Raw genomic sequence first — 13538 nt, 5'->3', positions numbered from 1 at the left:
GTGATGTCGGAATGTGAACACAGAAAAAGGGGTACAGACTGAATCATCTGGATGTTCTTGCAGTCACATGGAATGGCAAGAAAGTTTGCAATGCAGGACTCTGCATTAGTGAATATCTGCAAACTATACTTTGTGCATACAATTGTGGGCACTCTTGTAACCCTTTCTTATCCAGAAATGACTGCTATAGAGTAACAGATAGAACTGCATTACTGATGGATATGTTCAGAATCCCTCCATAGTCCTGTGGATGATGGAAATGTATCCATACACCTGTATATGTCGAAAGTTTACTAGGAATGATAGACATGCACCCAAAAACCTGCATGTGTAAGTATATGATCATGTATAGACAATTTCATAGTGCAAACTCTGTGTAATATGGCTTACATGGTACTCACAGGACATTCTGACCATCCCAGACCAATAATAAGTGCAAGTCTTGAAAATAGCAACACAAGCAGCTAACCTTATGGGTCTAATGAGTCAGGCAGGTATACCTAATAGTAAGGGTATCTCATTGCATAGAGCTATTGAGTACTATTTGTGCCATAAACAATTAATGAGCTTCATTAGCACAGAATGTTTTGGAATCACATCTGTGAATGTCCACATAAGTCTTGAATCATGGTGCAATAAGTAATAGCTTGGCAGAAGTGTACAGTGCTATATGCAAATACCCAGCAGTTGCCAGTGAATGTATATATGTAGAGCACATGCCCAATACCCACCAATAGATTGCTACCACCCTATCTGCACCAATTTTAAAAGTCAATACATTTTCAGACCATTAACATTCTACCTGTGAACTGAGGGGTACATCCATCCATCCTCAACCCCTTTTCCCATTTTACACATGTAGTCAGGGTGTCACTTCTGTAATGACAATCATCTTGAGTCAAGGTTTACACCACCAGGTGGCTAGCTCTGCTGTGGTAGTTCATTTGCACCACTCACTTGTGCACACACACAGCCAATTTAGTGTGTCCAATCCAGCTACTGCATGTCTTTGGAATGTGGGAGGAAACCGGAGAACCCAGAGGAAATACACATAACTGCAGGGAGGACATGCAGACTCCACACAGAAGGCACCCAAGCCAAGAATCGAACTGGAGAACCTCTTGCTGTGAGGCGACAATGCTAACCACTGGACTACCATGGCCACACCTGTGAACTGAGGGGTACATCAGTTAGCAATTTTTAGAAGATGTTTTCTTCAACTTTTCTGCTGCTTACATCAAGATGTTGACTGAGAGGAGACTGTGGTGTATCTGAGTGCCCATCTGGATGGATGAAGAGACCTTACACATGCTGGTGGTGTATGTACAACTTGAAGCAAGGATGTGAGCACCCCAGAGGAAATTCCTCCAGTTTGATGTGTGGAACCAGATTGCCAGGGAGCTTCACAAATGGACCTGGATCTTCAGGACTGGCATGCAATTCCACAATTGCTTAGGCGACCTTTATCATATGGACTGGGAGCATCTGCTGGAATGGATTGCAGAAGTTTGCCAAGAGCACCCAGATGCCTACAGTAAATGTTATTTTACATATCCTAACACCTATTGTAGTTATCATTTCCTGAACAGATACTGTATAGTACTGATTTGTGATCCCTAAGTATTCATGGTATATTCAGGCAGATGTAATGATATCTTCAGGGATAGTGGAAAGTAATGTACACAGATTTTTAATGTTCAGACTGTATTCATAATGATATGATATTTATTTTGTGATACCATCATAAAGTTTGTTGTACTGCCGAATATGACTGAGTATCACAAAATTAATGGCCGCATGACTGCACAGTCCATGGTTATCCATAGATAAGCAAAACCTGAATTGCAGGTGTGCAGGAATGTGAAACAACATATTTCCTCAGTTATAATTGTTTGTGTGTGATAATGGTTAGTTATATTAGTATGTACTTAGGGTCTCTACTAGAGGCTGGAAAAGGTTGTATTGTTGAGTGGCTCGACTGTTTAATCAATGTAGCAGTATATGAAGTTGAGTGACTATAGGTTTAAAATGCATACAAGTATTTTCTATAGACTTATGTATGCATTAATTTATTTGCATTAATTCAACTCCTATGATACTTGTAGTACGGTTAGGTGCTGCATTACTAAAATGTGTACACGTTTTATTGTCAGTCTACATTAATGTCTACAGTGAGTAGGCCGTGGTTGACTATGCATACCTACATTGTCTGCAGCACTCTGTGAATGTTCCATGTTATTCAGTTTGGTGGCAAGAATATTATTGAACCTCAATTGCATTAGCAATGGAAACACTTCACTGATTAACCTCAGTATTAAATGTGTATTGTTGACTAATAAACATAAAATATCTTCTTTCTGAATTAGGGACATATGAACAGTGCAGGTGGAAAGGCATTTTAGATGAATGGGTTATGCAATTACACTTGTCTGACTGCAAGTGTGCAGATGGAAACCTGAAAATGTAGTACATCTGAAGGGACAGCACTGTAGTTACAACCAGTCATGTCATTGTGTTGTTTGTTATTTGCATGTGGGTTCTATTACACATCAGCCCTTTTGTTCAAATAATGCCCACCTTTTATTATGTTGTACATTTATACAGGTATTGCGTGAAACAACACATTTATTTATTTATCCTTTGTTGACCAGGTTATGAATATCTTTATGAACATCTGTAAGTAATAGCACATTTATTTATTTATTTACATTTGTTTACTGGGAAGTTCCAACTTGACACAGGTCCTTTTTCAGCAGAAGCCTGGGGAGAAAAGCTCCACAGAACAATAAATGAGTAGCAGAGCACATGAAGAACAATTGACTATACATACAATAGCAAATAATGCATACTGCAGCAAACATTTATACATACAATACGAAACATAGTAATGAACAGATATACCAATATTTAGCTAGAGGCTAGGAATAAAGGTAGGATGTATGTACAGATAGTACTAAGCTCAAACAGATACTGTTCTAAACTCGTATATCTAAATCTTATATACAAATATTGCACTAAACTCAAACAGAGAAAGCAAATGCTCCACACAAAGGTGGAACAAGCTAGAAGGGCTAATGAGATGGAAGGGAAAGATAGAGGAGTAAGAGAGGAGACTGAGTGAGTAGCATACGTGGTAATGAGAGGAAGCTAGATGTAAGTCAGTTGGATATATATTTGGAGTTGAGAGGAAGTGAGGTAGTTAAGCATGTTATAACAGGTCTGAGAGACTGAGTGAGGAGGGAAGGGGAGGGTAAAGGATGAGCCAGAGCCTGCAGAGGAAGGAATGCAATGATCAGATGGGGTGAGACAAGGTGGCTAGGGGAGGAGAGAGGAAGGGGAGGTAAAAAGGAGGGTTACTAGTCGGGACTGGTGCATGGGCATAATCAGACTTTTTAAGTGACTTTTTAGTGCGGTCTTGAAGTGATTGGAAGACGGTTGTGTGGTTATAGGAGCAGAGATTGTTCCATAATCTGGATATGATGCAGGAGAATAGTGCTTCTCCTGCTGAGTTCTTGGGTTTGGTCACTAGAAGTAGATTTTTGCTGCTGGAGCGTAGTGGTCTAGTGGAGCAATAGGGCTGGAGAAGATTTTGAAGGGATGGGACTTTAAGAGGATGGTTTACTAACTTGTGGGTGAGAGAGAGTTGATTCAGGTGAAGAAGTTGAGGGAGTTCAAGCCAGTCAAATTCTCTGAGATGCAGTGGTGGCTGCGATAAGATGCACCAGTGGCAAACTTAGCAATTTTATTGTAGCAAGCTTTGAGCTCGTTTATGTCTGTTTGTCTAAGGTAGGTAAGTATAGGAGAGACGTAGAGTAAAGTGGAGATTAGGTGGAAATTGGCAGCAGAAATTCTGGCTGTCTTGGCGAGGAATGTACATAGTCTATGTAGGCCGGAGATGACTAAGCATTTCAACTATATCCACAAGGCCTTGGAACCTAAAGTTATTGTATAATGTTTGGAATATTATATTAAGTTATCATAGGCAGTCTCAGAAAGATTTAGCAAACAAGTCAATTACTGTTTTTTGGGAAAAAGATATATGTACATATTTACACACACACACATATATATATATAGATACATTATATATATATATATATATATATATATATATATATATATATATATATATAAATATGTATATATATATATATATATATATATATGTATATATATATATATATATATGTATATATATATATATATGTATATATATATATATATATATATATATGTATATATATATGTATATATATATATATATATATATATACACACACACACACACACACATACAGTTCTACATATGTAGACATTTGCATTCATATACATGTACATTCATATGAATATATGTTGTTATATGTGTCTGCAAATATATTTTATTTAAAATATCTGTGCTTTTGCGTATGGTTACAGTCTTTTTACTTTACATATATTAATGTGAGGTACGTAATACCTTTGTACATGCAGTCACCTACTTGATGATATCTATACAACGTTAACTTTGTTTATTGTACATTCCACTGAACTTGATGGCAACCACATCATCCTTCATATCGTACAGCAGGATATCAGCACATTGTACCTGCCATGCATTCTATATGGAACATTCCCAAGTACAAGTAATTACCTACAACATTATAGTATGGTGTTAAGTATGTATTCACAGCTCAGACATGCTTGACTTACAGGAACTCACTCACTCACCTATAGCATAAGATATGTAGCAAGCCAGGTGGGGTACTGCACTCTTGTCTAGACATAGGTTACTGTTGTAGGTTTGAAGCTAGCTTCCTGTAGTTTGTTGGCAGTTATCCTAATGTGCAAGATAAGTCAGCACTGGCATGTATAAATAACCTTTATGTGGTAATTGTCCTTGACCTTGTTTTACAGTGCTTCAATATGTAAGGTGCATATAATGACAATATTTTATGAACTGATATTTTCCATTGCATGCTGTATAACTTGTATAAGATGCAAGCATTGCTGTTGTGTAATTTTTTTCAACATGTTTGTCATATTCTTACAGGTGCCAATTCTAATGGATGTAATCATGCTATGTGCATTGATTGAATGCACAGACTGGAGGAGCAGTGACGGAAAAGAGGTATTGCTTCCATGGGTTTATTATTGCTGCCATGGTTTCCTTCATTATTAATGGCCTTTCAATGTTTCCACATAGCAGCATTTATGCAGATGGTGTCAGTGAATGCAAATGTGTATGTAAACTTCCCATAATGCAACACCCAGGTATAGCTCCTAAGTTGTACTTCATGTGTAAGACATTTGCTGACCCCATGCTTCAATTTAACCTTTCAGATTTTAGTGTGCTGATACATTTGAAACTGTCTTTTGTAAGGTAAGATTGAGTTTGCTGACACAACGTGTACTATAATTCTACTGGGAGTGTAGCTGTGTTTGTATTACTTATAAGTTATTTGTGTTTGCTAGTTTGGTACTTGCTGCTGACAGCCTAAACCATAGCATACGCTTTGAATACTTTATATAGTAGTGATGATTATCAACTTACCTTCTCAGCATTGTTGGTAGAGTTGTATCACTGTGTTGTGTTAGGTTCTGCTCTTCTTGCACATAATTATAGGTGCAGCTGTATGCACGTTATTTACACTTGGCAGCATTACATATGTTTCTACGCAGTATATAAAGACACTTTTGATTTATGTTGAGTTAGTGGAGCCTGCACAATGATGTCTGACATGAGCATATGCTATTTCATGATGACACAAATGTCTGTGTAACCCGCATGTGTTGAGTGATAATTAATTATATATAACTAGGAGATTTCAACAATGTGTATGTGTGTATGCATGTACATTTATCTGAACTTGGCCATGCTGTATATTTTGAAGACGAAGTTTAAGGCTGCAACCCCCTACATTCTACTCTCAATATGATATCAAGATGCTGTCAAGATGTATCGTCCCCATAGTGCAATGTTTCACTACTTTGCATAACCATTGCTACACTCCCATGCAATGTTTACATGTGGGAATTAACTTCATAGCAGATATCCCAGTTGGTGTATATCAACAAGTTTTGCAAGTTTTACGTGTTATTGTTATGCTGTTCAATGGTATTGTATTACTGACACCACAACTTGTATGGGGGTGGGCGTGTCTCATTTAAGTGTCAGTATATCCAATGAGCAATTGTGGCTTTCCTGTTGTGTTTCCCATAGCCTGCCAGTATAATACTCATGCCACACAGACTTACACTGTTGTTTATTTTGATAGTGCTATAGACAGGCAAGTTATTTAATCCTGCACTCTGCCTGTGGTCTGCCTAATATGCATACTGTAACCCATAATGTTGTCATTTATGATTCTGTGTGACCTTGTATATGGTGGCTAGGTTCAATGCAGATTGTAGCCTGTCACTGATCACACAGTTGTCGTATGGACAGTCTCCTCACATGACTATTGTTTGCCATGATTGTGCAGCAGTCCTGTGTGTCAGGGGTGTAGCTAGGATTTTCAAATTTGTACTGACAGCTCTCAAACTGCTACCCCCCTCCCCAGCCAAGCTACGGCCATTCTCGTAATTCACGGTTCGCTCTTTTAGTGTCGATGAAGAGGCATTCGCTGTAATGCCTCCAGTAATACAATATAAATTCACTCAACTCGGTTCCTTGAATTGAAAATTAACTTGAAATGTCAGTTCTTTGAAAAATGCAGCATGGTAGTTGGGGTAGAGACTTTATGCTTTTGTTTTCTGTAACTAAGGTACAGGTTTTGAGCTTGAGTAAATTACTAACCACCTGCTACCACTAACTAGGATGTTTCATTCACACACACACACACACCCCTACCTACCTCTTAGTGCAAGAAATATGGACAAAGCCTAAAATAAACAGGGACAGATATTAAATAATGTTCTCGTGAACTTAGAAAGTTGCTAGAATAACAGGATTTGTGCTAGTATGAATTTTTCTAAAGGACATGAAGTCTGAAGCTCAAATGTCTGTCATTATTTAGCAACTTCAGCCTTCAATGATTTGCTAGAAAATCACAAAATTTATGAGGAACAGACAAAAAATATGGGGCAAAAATCTGGACATTCTGCAAAATTTGGACAGCTGAGAGGTATGCTACCTACCACACACACAAACATACAACCTCTCAACCTCTTACAGCAACAAACTCATAAATAAAACTGAGGCAAAGGCCCAAAAATAAGGACATTTTTTTTAAATATTGCTCTTATAAACTTAGAAAGATAATAGAATAGTAGTAGGTCTTGCATCAATACGAATTTTCTGAAAGGTATGAAATCTGAAACTGAAATGTCTGCATTATTTTCTAACTTCAGTCTTTAACAATTTGCCACTAATTTGCCAGAAAACTGCAATTTTATGAAAAACGGACCAAAAATGTGATGCAAAAATATAAAATTGCCAGACAATACAGCTGGGAACCTGTCAAAGGAGGGACACCATTTTAATATGAGCACAGTTAACTTAGAGCAGCTGACAAAATTAGAGAATCTACATGCATTTCTGAAATAAAAGTAATGTACAACTCTGATCATTACAGTTATTTATAAAAGTAAAGTAAACCCTCTATGTTTTCTTCCAAAATTGCTATTTTGTGGAGGGATCATTAGGGGAAGAGCAACAGTTTGAGCCCAAATCAGGGACAGTTGAGGTTTGGCTATGCCTAATTCTATAAAGCAATTTGCATGTACCTCTCAACCTGTTAATGCAATAAATCTGGACAAGGACAAATATATTGAGGGAACATATAAACAGTACTAAAAATTGCTCTTGTATAAACTGGGACAGGTGATAGAACAGGTCTTATTTTAGCATGCATTTTTCTGAAGGTTATAAAGTCTGAAACTAGTGTGTCATTATTTAGTGACTTAATTCCTAAATCATTTGTCAGAAAACCACAAATTGAGGAACAAACCAAAAATAAGAAGGAAAAATCTATTCATTCTTTGAAAATCTGGACAGTTGGGAGGTATAGTTCAGCTGGGGCTGTCTAAGTTTGCCGCCCTTCCCCCTCACAAAACCATGGTCGAATGGAGCCTCCCCCTGCAGCCATTCCAATGATCCATTACTTTGCTATTTCACTCCATTTACCATAAACACTAATGTGCATACTGATTTACTTCTATGATGATTTGAACTTCATTTGAAAGTTTTATTTTGCATTTTACAGCACAAACACCAAGACATCTGCTAAATAAACTTGGCATTAAAACTTCTCTGCCCTTGAAACTCACATTCATTGAAACATTAAAACCCACATTCAAAGAAAAATACATTTTACCCGTGGCAGATAAAAAATTAATTCTGGGCTGCTTTTAAATCATAGGCCCCTTGCATATGAAACATACATGTGCTCTTTGATACACCTTCCTATTGCGTTGAACATTTTTCCAGTAAACAATGAAACAAAACTGCCCAATTTTGCCCAACTGTCCAGGAGACACTAACTGGGGGTAGATTGAATCTTCTTATGTGTGGTGAGCTGCTTGGCAACTTAATTGTAGTAAGTATGACAAACAGGCTGTTTGCAGTAACAAATGATAAAAACATCATGAATGCTTTGGCCTTAAACATGGGATGGAATAATATTACACATATCTGGAAAACATAGGCATGAAGCAGTTTTCTCTAAAGGGGAAGTTTTTTTTTGATAACAGGACGTGTAGCTGCATCTAAACTCAAAAATCTGGCATGCTATCAAGAGGTGTTGGGTTAATCTGATCTGAAGTATACATATAGATAAGAAAGGTTGAAATTTCTCAAAGATCAGCATGGATGCACAATGAAATGCTCTTTGGGACTTGATGAACTCATTTTCTTAGACATAAAATAATAACTCTGGAATAAATCATCATAAAAGAGGCTGAAAGGGACTTTGCAAATACTATGTTCACAGTCGGTAACCAGACTTTAGACTGAAATTGGAGTTTGAAGTCAACAAACCATGTAGTACATAAGGAGAGTACAGATAAAATCTTTAAGAAACAGAAATCATTTTAAAAAGAACAAAATGTTAGTTGGTCAAGAAGATATGGGTATCATTCACCAATAAAATCACCAAAATACTTACTAACATAATTTTGAAATGGGTTCTGTTGGGAAATATCTAACTTCATATGATGAGTTCAAATAAACTGACTAGTTTAATTAAGCAGAGTTATCTGGAAAACCTTCCCAGTCCAGTAGCTGCTGCTTTAGCCTCCAGACTAAGAACAATAATGATAGAAGAGAATGACACAAACAGAACCATGAGCACCACAGTAGTACAGCAGTTAGCAATGCTGATTCATAGGTCTCGGCACCTATGTTTCTTCCTAGCTGGATATCTTCTGTGTGGAGTCTGTTTGTCCTTCCTGAATCTGTGTATCTTTTTTGCCCTGTGTTACAGTTTTCTTGTCTTGTGAAAAAGTATAATGTGGTAAGCTGGCAAGCCTGTAAATTATCCATAAGCATTACGATTATGTGTATGCGTATGTTTCTTGTAATTGAGTGGTGTTCCATCAATGACTGTTTCTCTGTCTCTTGCCAGGATAGGCTCTGACTCCCCATTACCCTGAATATGATAAAGGTTTATCCATAGCTGAATGAATGACTGTGAACAAACATCTAACTGCTGCTAAGTCATACAAAGCCTTTAGTGAGTGGCCTTATCATTGAGTACAAGACAATCTTTAAGGATTGCACTTCTAAGAATTGTTTTGGAGATGACATCAAATGAAATAGAGCAGAATATCCACTGAGAATCAGAACACTCTTTATCATTTATGCAGATAGACAATAATCAAAATACTGGACAAGATCTTCATGTGCCCTATGTTTGGTTTGCAGTATTAAAAATTAATATTCGCTGAAAAATGCATACACACACACACACACACACACACACACACACACACACACACACACACACACACACACACACACACACACACACTCTATATTACTCACCAACCCTCGGGTCTTATGAAGTGAGACCAACATAACGAATCCCAAACGCTTCCCGCTCGACCAACATAATGAATCCTCCTTCCCGCTCGACCAACATAATGAATCCTCCTTCCCGCTCGACCAACATAACGAATCCTCCTTCCCGCTCGACCAACATAACGAATCCTCCTTCCCGCTCGGAAAGCATTTGAACTGGCCGGTCGGCCGGAAATACATGTGTGGTGAGCTCCATTCCGACTGGCTGCCCTCATGAGCTGACGTCATCGTGCAGTAAAGCGCGAAAAAGCAAAAATTTAAAATGCTACCCCCCTTCTACATAACTTGTACTGAAATCAGTACAGTGCATATGCCTCCCGACGTCCCTGCTGTGTGTATGTTGTCTACACATATAAGCATGATGTCATTGATGAGCATGCACATGTTACCCCAGTATTATTCCTGCTTTCCCACAGATGTTCCAGGCAATTATGTCATTGTACAAGATGGTTTACCATTTTGGGGGCACACAGTCAATCATCTATATCATCAGATACTGTAATCATGCATGCCTTATATGGACATTATTTGCTGCACACACCCTTGTTTCAGGCCTGTGTTGATTACAACTTGACAGCTTCACTTATAATTGTAGTACTCATCTATATGAGCCAATTATGTTAGTTTTAGTATTGCAGGATGCTGATCATGTGTGCACATCATTGTTCTTGTTCATTAAACATCAGAGAAGTCTGATTTATTTATGAGTGTGCACATGTCATGTCAGTACAGAAATTATGTGCTGCCACTGACATTGTTCTGTAATGTTTACATAACTTGCTAGATACATTTCTGGCTTATGGTTTATGCACTTGTGATACATTTGAGTATGAAATTCATTGGCATGTGAATTATGAACAGAGCTAGTCATTTTTTACCATATCTGTGTGTGTATGTGTTTGTGTACATGTCAGTGTAGGTGCTGTGCTGATGTGCTGTATGATGTCCCATTGCTCTGTTCTGTTACATGTCCACTATGTCCTCTCAAGTACATGGTAATACTGACAGTACTGAGATGGGGTCTAAAACAACTATGCTGGTGACAAACTGTACACTTTTGCCTGCAAAATATCATGTGTGTGTTCCTCCCTCATCTAACTGTGATGTTGTCTGACCTATCCCTTAACTTTGATGATTGCATTACTGCTGATATAGCTGTCTTGTACATGTGTTGTCCTTATCAATATGACAGACAAAATAGCAAAATGTTTATTGTGTTAAGGTTGGATATATTGCACATTGTGACAGCTCAACTACAGATGACATAATGCCACATCTCATTAACAGGTATTTCCATACTGTAGACATATGTTATCTGGTACTGTTTTGACTTGTTAATACAATGTAGATCATTTATGTTTACTATCATGTTAGAGTCCGGGATGCTTGTTGGTCCACCCATCCGCAGGAGACAATGTTGGTGTGCTCCACCTCTGCCAGAGGATTCTGACTCCAAGGACAAGAGAGGATATGCTGTTGATGATGATGATAATGAGGGGCTGGGACTACCAGAGTCCATCATTCCAGCAGTGACAATGACAACCTTCCTTACTCCAGCCTGATGACTCAAGATACCAAATCCATAATGTGGTGACAGGTGTTTTTCAGACCAAGATGTAGGCCCTGATGGGAATTTTTTTTCAGGACATGCCATAGGCCAAGTATGTTGCCTTCAGGGAGATCACATGAGAGATCATATTCATGTATACCTCTGCTTTACTGCTGCACATGATTATGTTGTTTGTGCCACTTGTACACAAACAATTTACATCCCATCACATGTGCAAAATGTAGACGTTAAGACATCTGACCCTTGCTGCATGCACCTTGCAGCATCTTTTATGCCAACTTTGAAGACCATATTATTTTGGTAACGTGCACATGAGACAGTTTCACTCAGACATGCATACCCTACGTTTGTATGTGACAGCTTTTTCAGATTTGCTTTTTTTACTACCAGGGTCATAATGTAACCATTTCTCATCCCTGTTATAGCTTTTGGCTATGTGTTTCACATCTGCATGCCATATGCATACGTTTATGTGTGCCTTTGTGTACTATGGCATCATAGGCCTGTAGGTATACTGCGATTGTACAACTCTATTACCATGATAGACTATCACATATGTGTGATTCATATCCACAACTGTGCTGTGATGTTTCCACCTGTGTGGGATCCTGACTGGTGTTTTGTGTATTCTCCTGACAAACTTTTCATGCTTCCTGCATACCTGTTATGTTCATTTGTTGTGTTTATTCAATATTATCTAATGTATCTCTATCACCATGAGCAGTCTAGTTGGCAAGTTAACATTGCATGCCACTGTTAGAAGTATGTGTGCTGATTGTTCTGGATTTTCTACTTGTACGATATGATTGCATAACACATATCTACACCATCTGTCTTGCCCCTGGCATGTAATGCTTCCTGTGATGATAGCATCCCAACTCTCCTGTCCAACTATATGGTGCATAAACTTATTTGGTTATTACATAGCTGCTTAATGCATTTACTGCATTAGTGTTATTAGGCTCTGTGCATAGATGTCTGCCTCTTAAATACAGGGTTGGGGGTTAAAATCTGACCTTTGCTTTACTGGTCACACATTTCCTTCTGTGGATTTGATTGGCCTTACTTTTGATTGGGTTACACTTTTTCTGCCGACAGCCTAATGGATGATAAAGTTTGCTGTTCATTGTGGTGTACTGCAATGTTGACAATCCCCTGTTAGTGATCCCAGTCACATTCCTACCATCAGTTGTACTCCATTTTGAATCTTTTGGAATCCAGCCCTTAATCACAGGACCTCCAGGATTCCATGCTGTTGTCATTACCTCTTGGCTAGCAAAGAGCATCTACACAGCTAAAATCTAGCATGCTGACTTTAAGGTCAAATTTTACACACACACACACACACACACACACTAGAAAGATCCTACAATGGCATTGTTTGAGTCATGTAATATGATGGGAAAAATCCTGACCTTTGTTGTGCACTTGAACCCAAGACCTCTAGAATTAAGTGCATTTGTCATTGGTCTGGACTATCAAAGAGCCTCTGTACACCTGTGTTCTCCATTCCCCTTTAAAACCCATTTTCATTTCAGCTAGGAAACTCCTAGCATCATGACTTCAAGGTTAAATTATGCCAGCATTCTCTCACACACGCACACACACACACACACACACACACACACACACACACACACACACACACACACACACACACACACACACACACACACACACACACACACACACACACAAACACACATACACTCACACACACAAATGCATTAGAAAGCTCCTTTGTTGACATTGTTTGAATCATGGAATATATTGGTCTTTGGGATCTTTAGCATTCTTTGCTGCTGTCCAAACCATGTTCTGAAAATAAGTCATTAAAGAATTTGGAAATAAAAGCTTGTCACACTCATTCCTCATTCTCAGCTGAGGATTTTAAAATTGCACGCTCTGTTCTCCCCTACTACATTCCCTCCTTATATTGTCATCCATTTGATTTTGACCCTTCACCAGTCA

At 38.3% G+C, this 13538-nt stretch overlaps 1 long non-coding RNA gene across 1 annotated transcript in view; it reads left to right on the top strand.

The window, feature by feature from the left end:
- The window catches only part of LOC122797174, a 154669-nt gene extending 141485 nt beyond the window's left edge, over positions 1 to 13184 (top strand). Inside the window, exons 2-3 of the long non-coding RNA XR_006364035.1 lie at positions 5030 to 5107; positions 11372 to 13184. This is a non-coding gene — a long non-coding RNA (uncharacterized LOC122797174). The remainder of the gene's footprint in view (positions 1 to 5029; positions 5108 to 11371) is intronic.
- The last annotated feature ends 354 nt before the right edge of the window (positions 13185 to 13538 follow it).

This window comes from Protopterus annectens, chromosome 3.part0, assembly GCF_019279795.1.
Source record: "Protopterus annectens isolate FY-2018-M chromosome 3.part0, PAN1.0, whole genome shotgun sequence".
In the NCBI taxonomy this organism is placed as follows: Eukaryota; Metazoa; Chordata; order Ceratodontiformes; family Protopteridae; genus Protopterus; species Protopterus annectens.
Note: the sequence above shows the minus strand (reverse complement) of the source record. Positions and strands in the feature narration are given on the sequence as shown.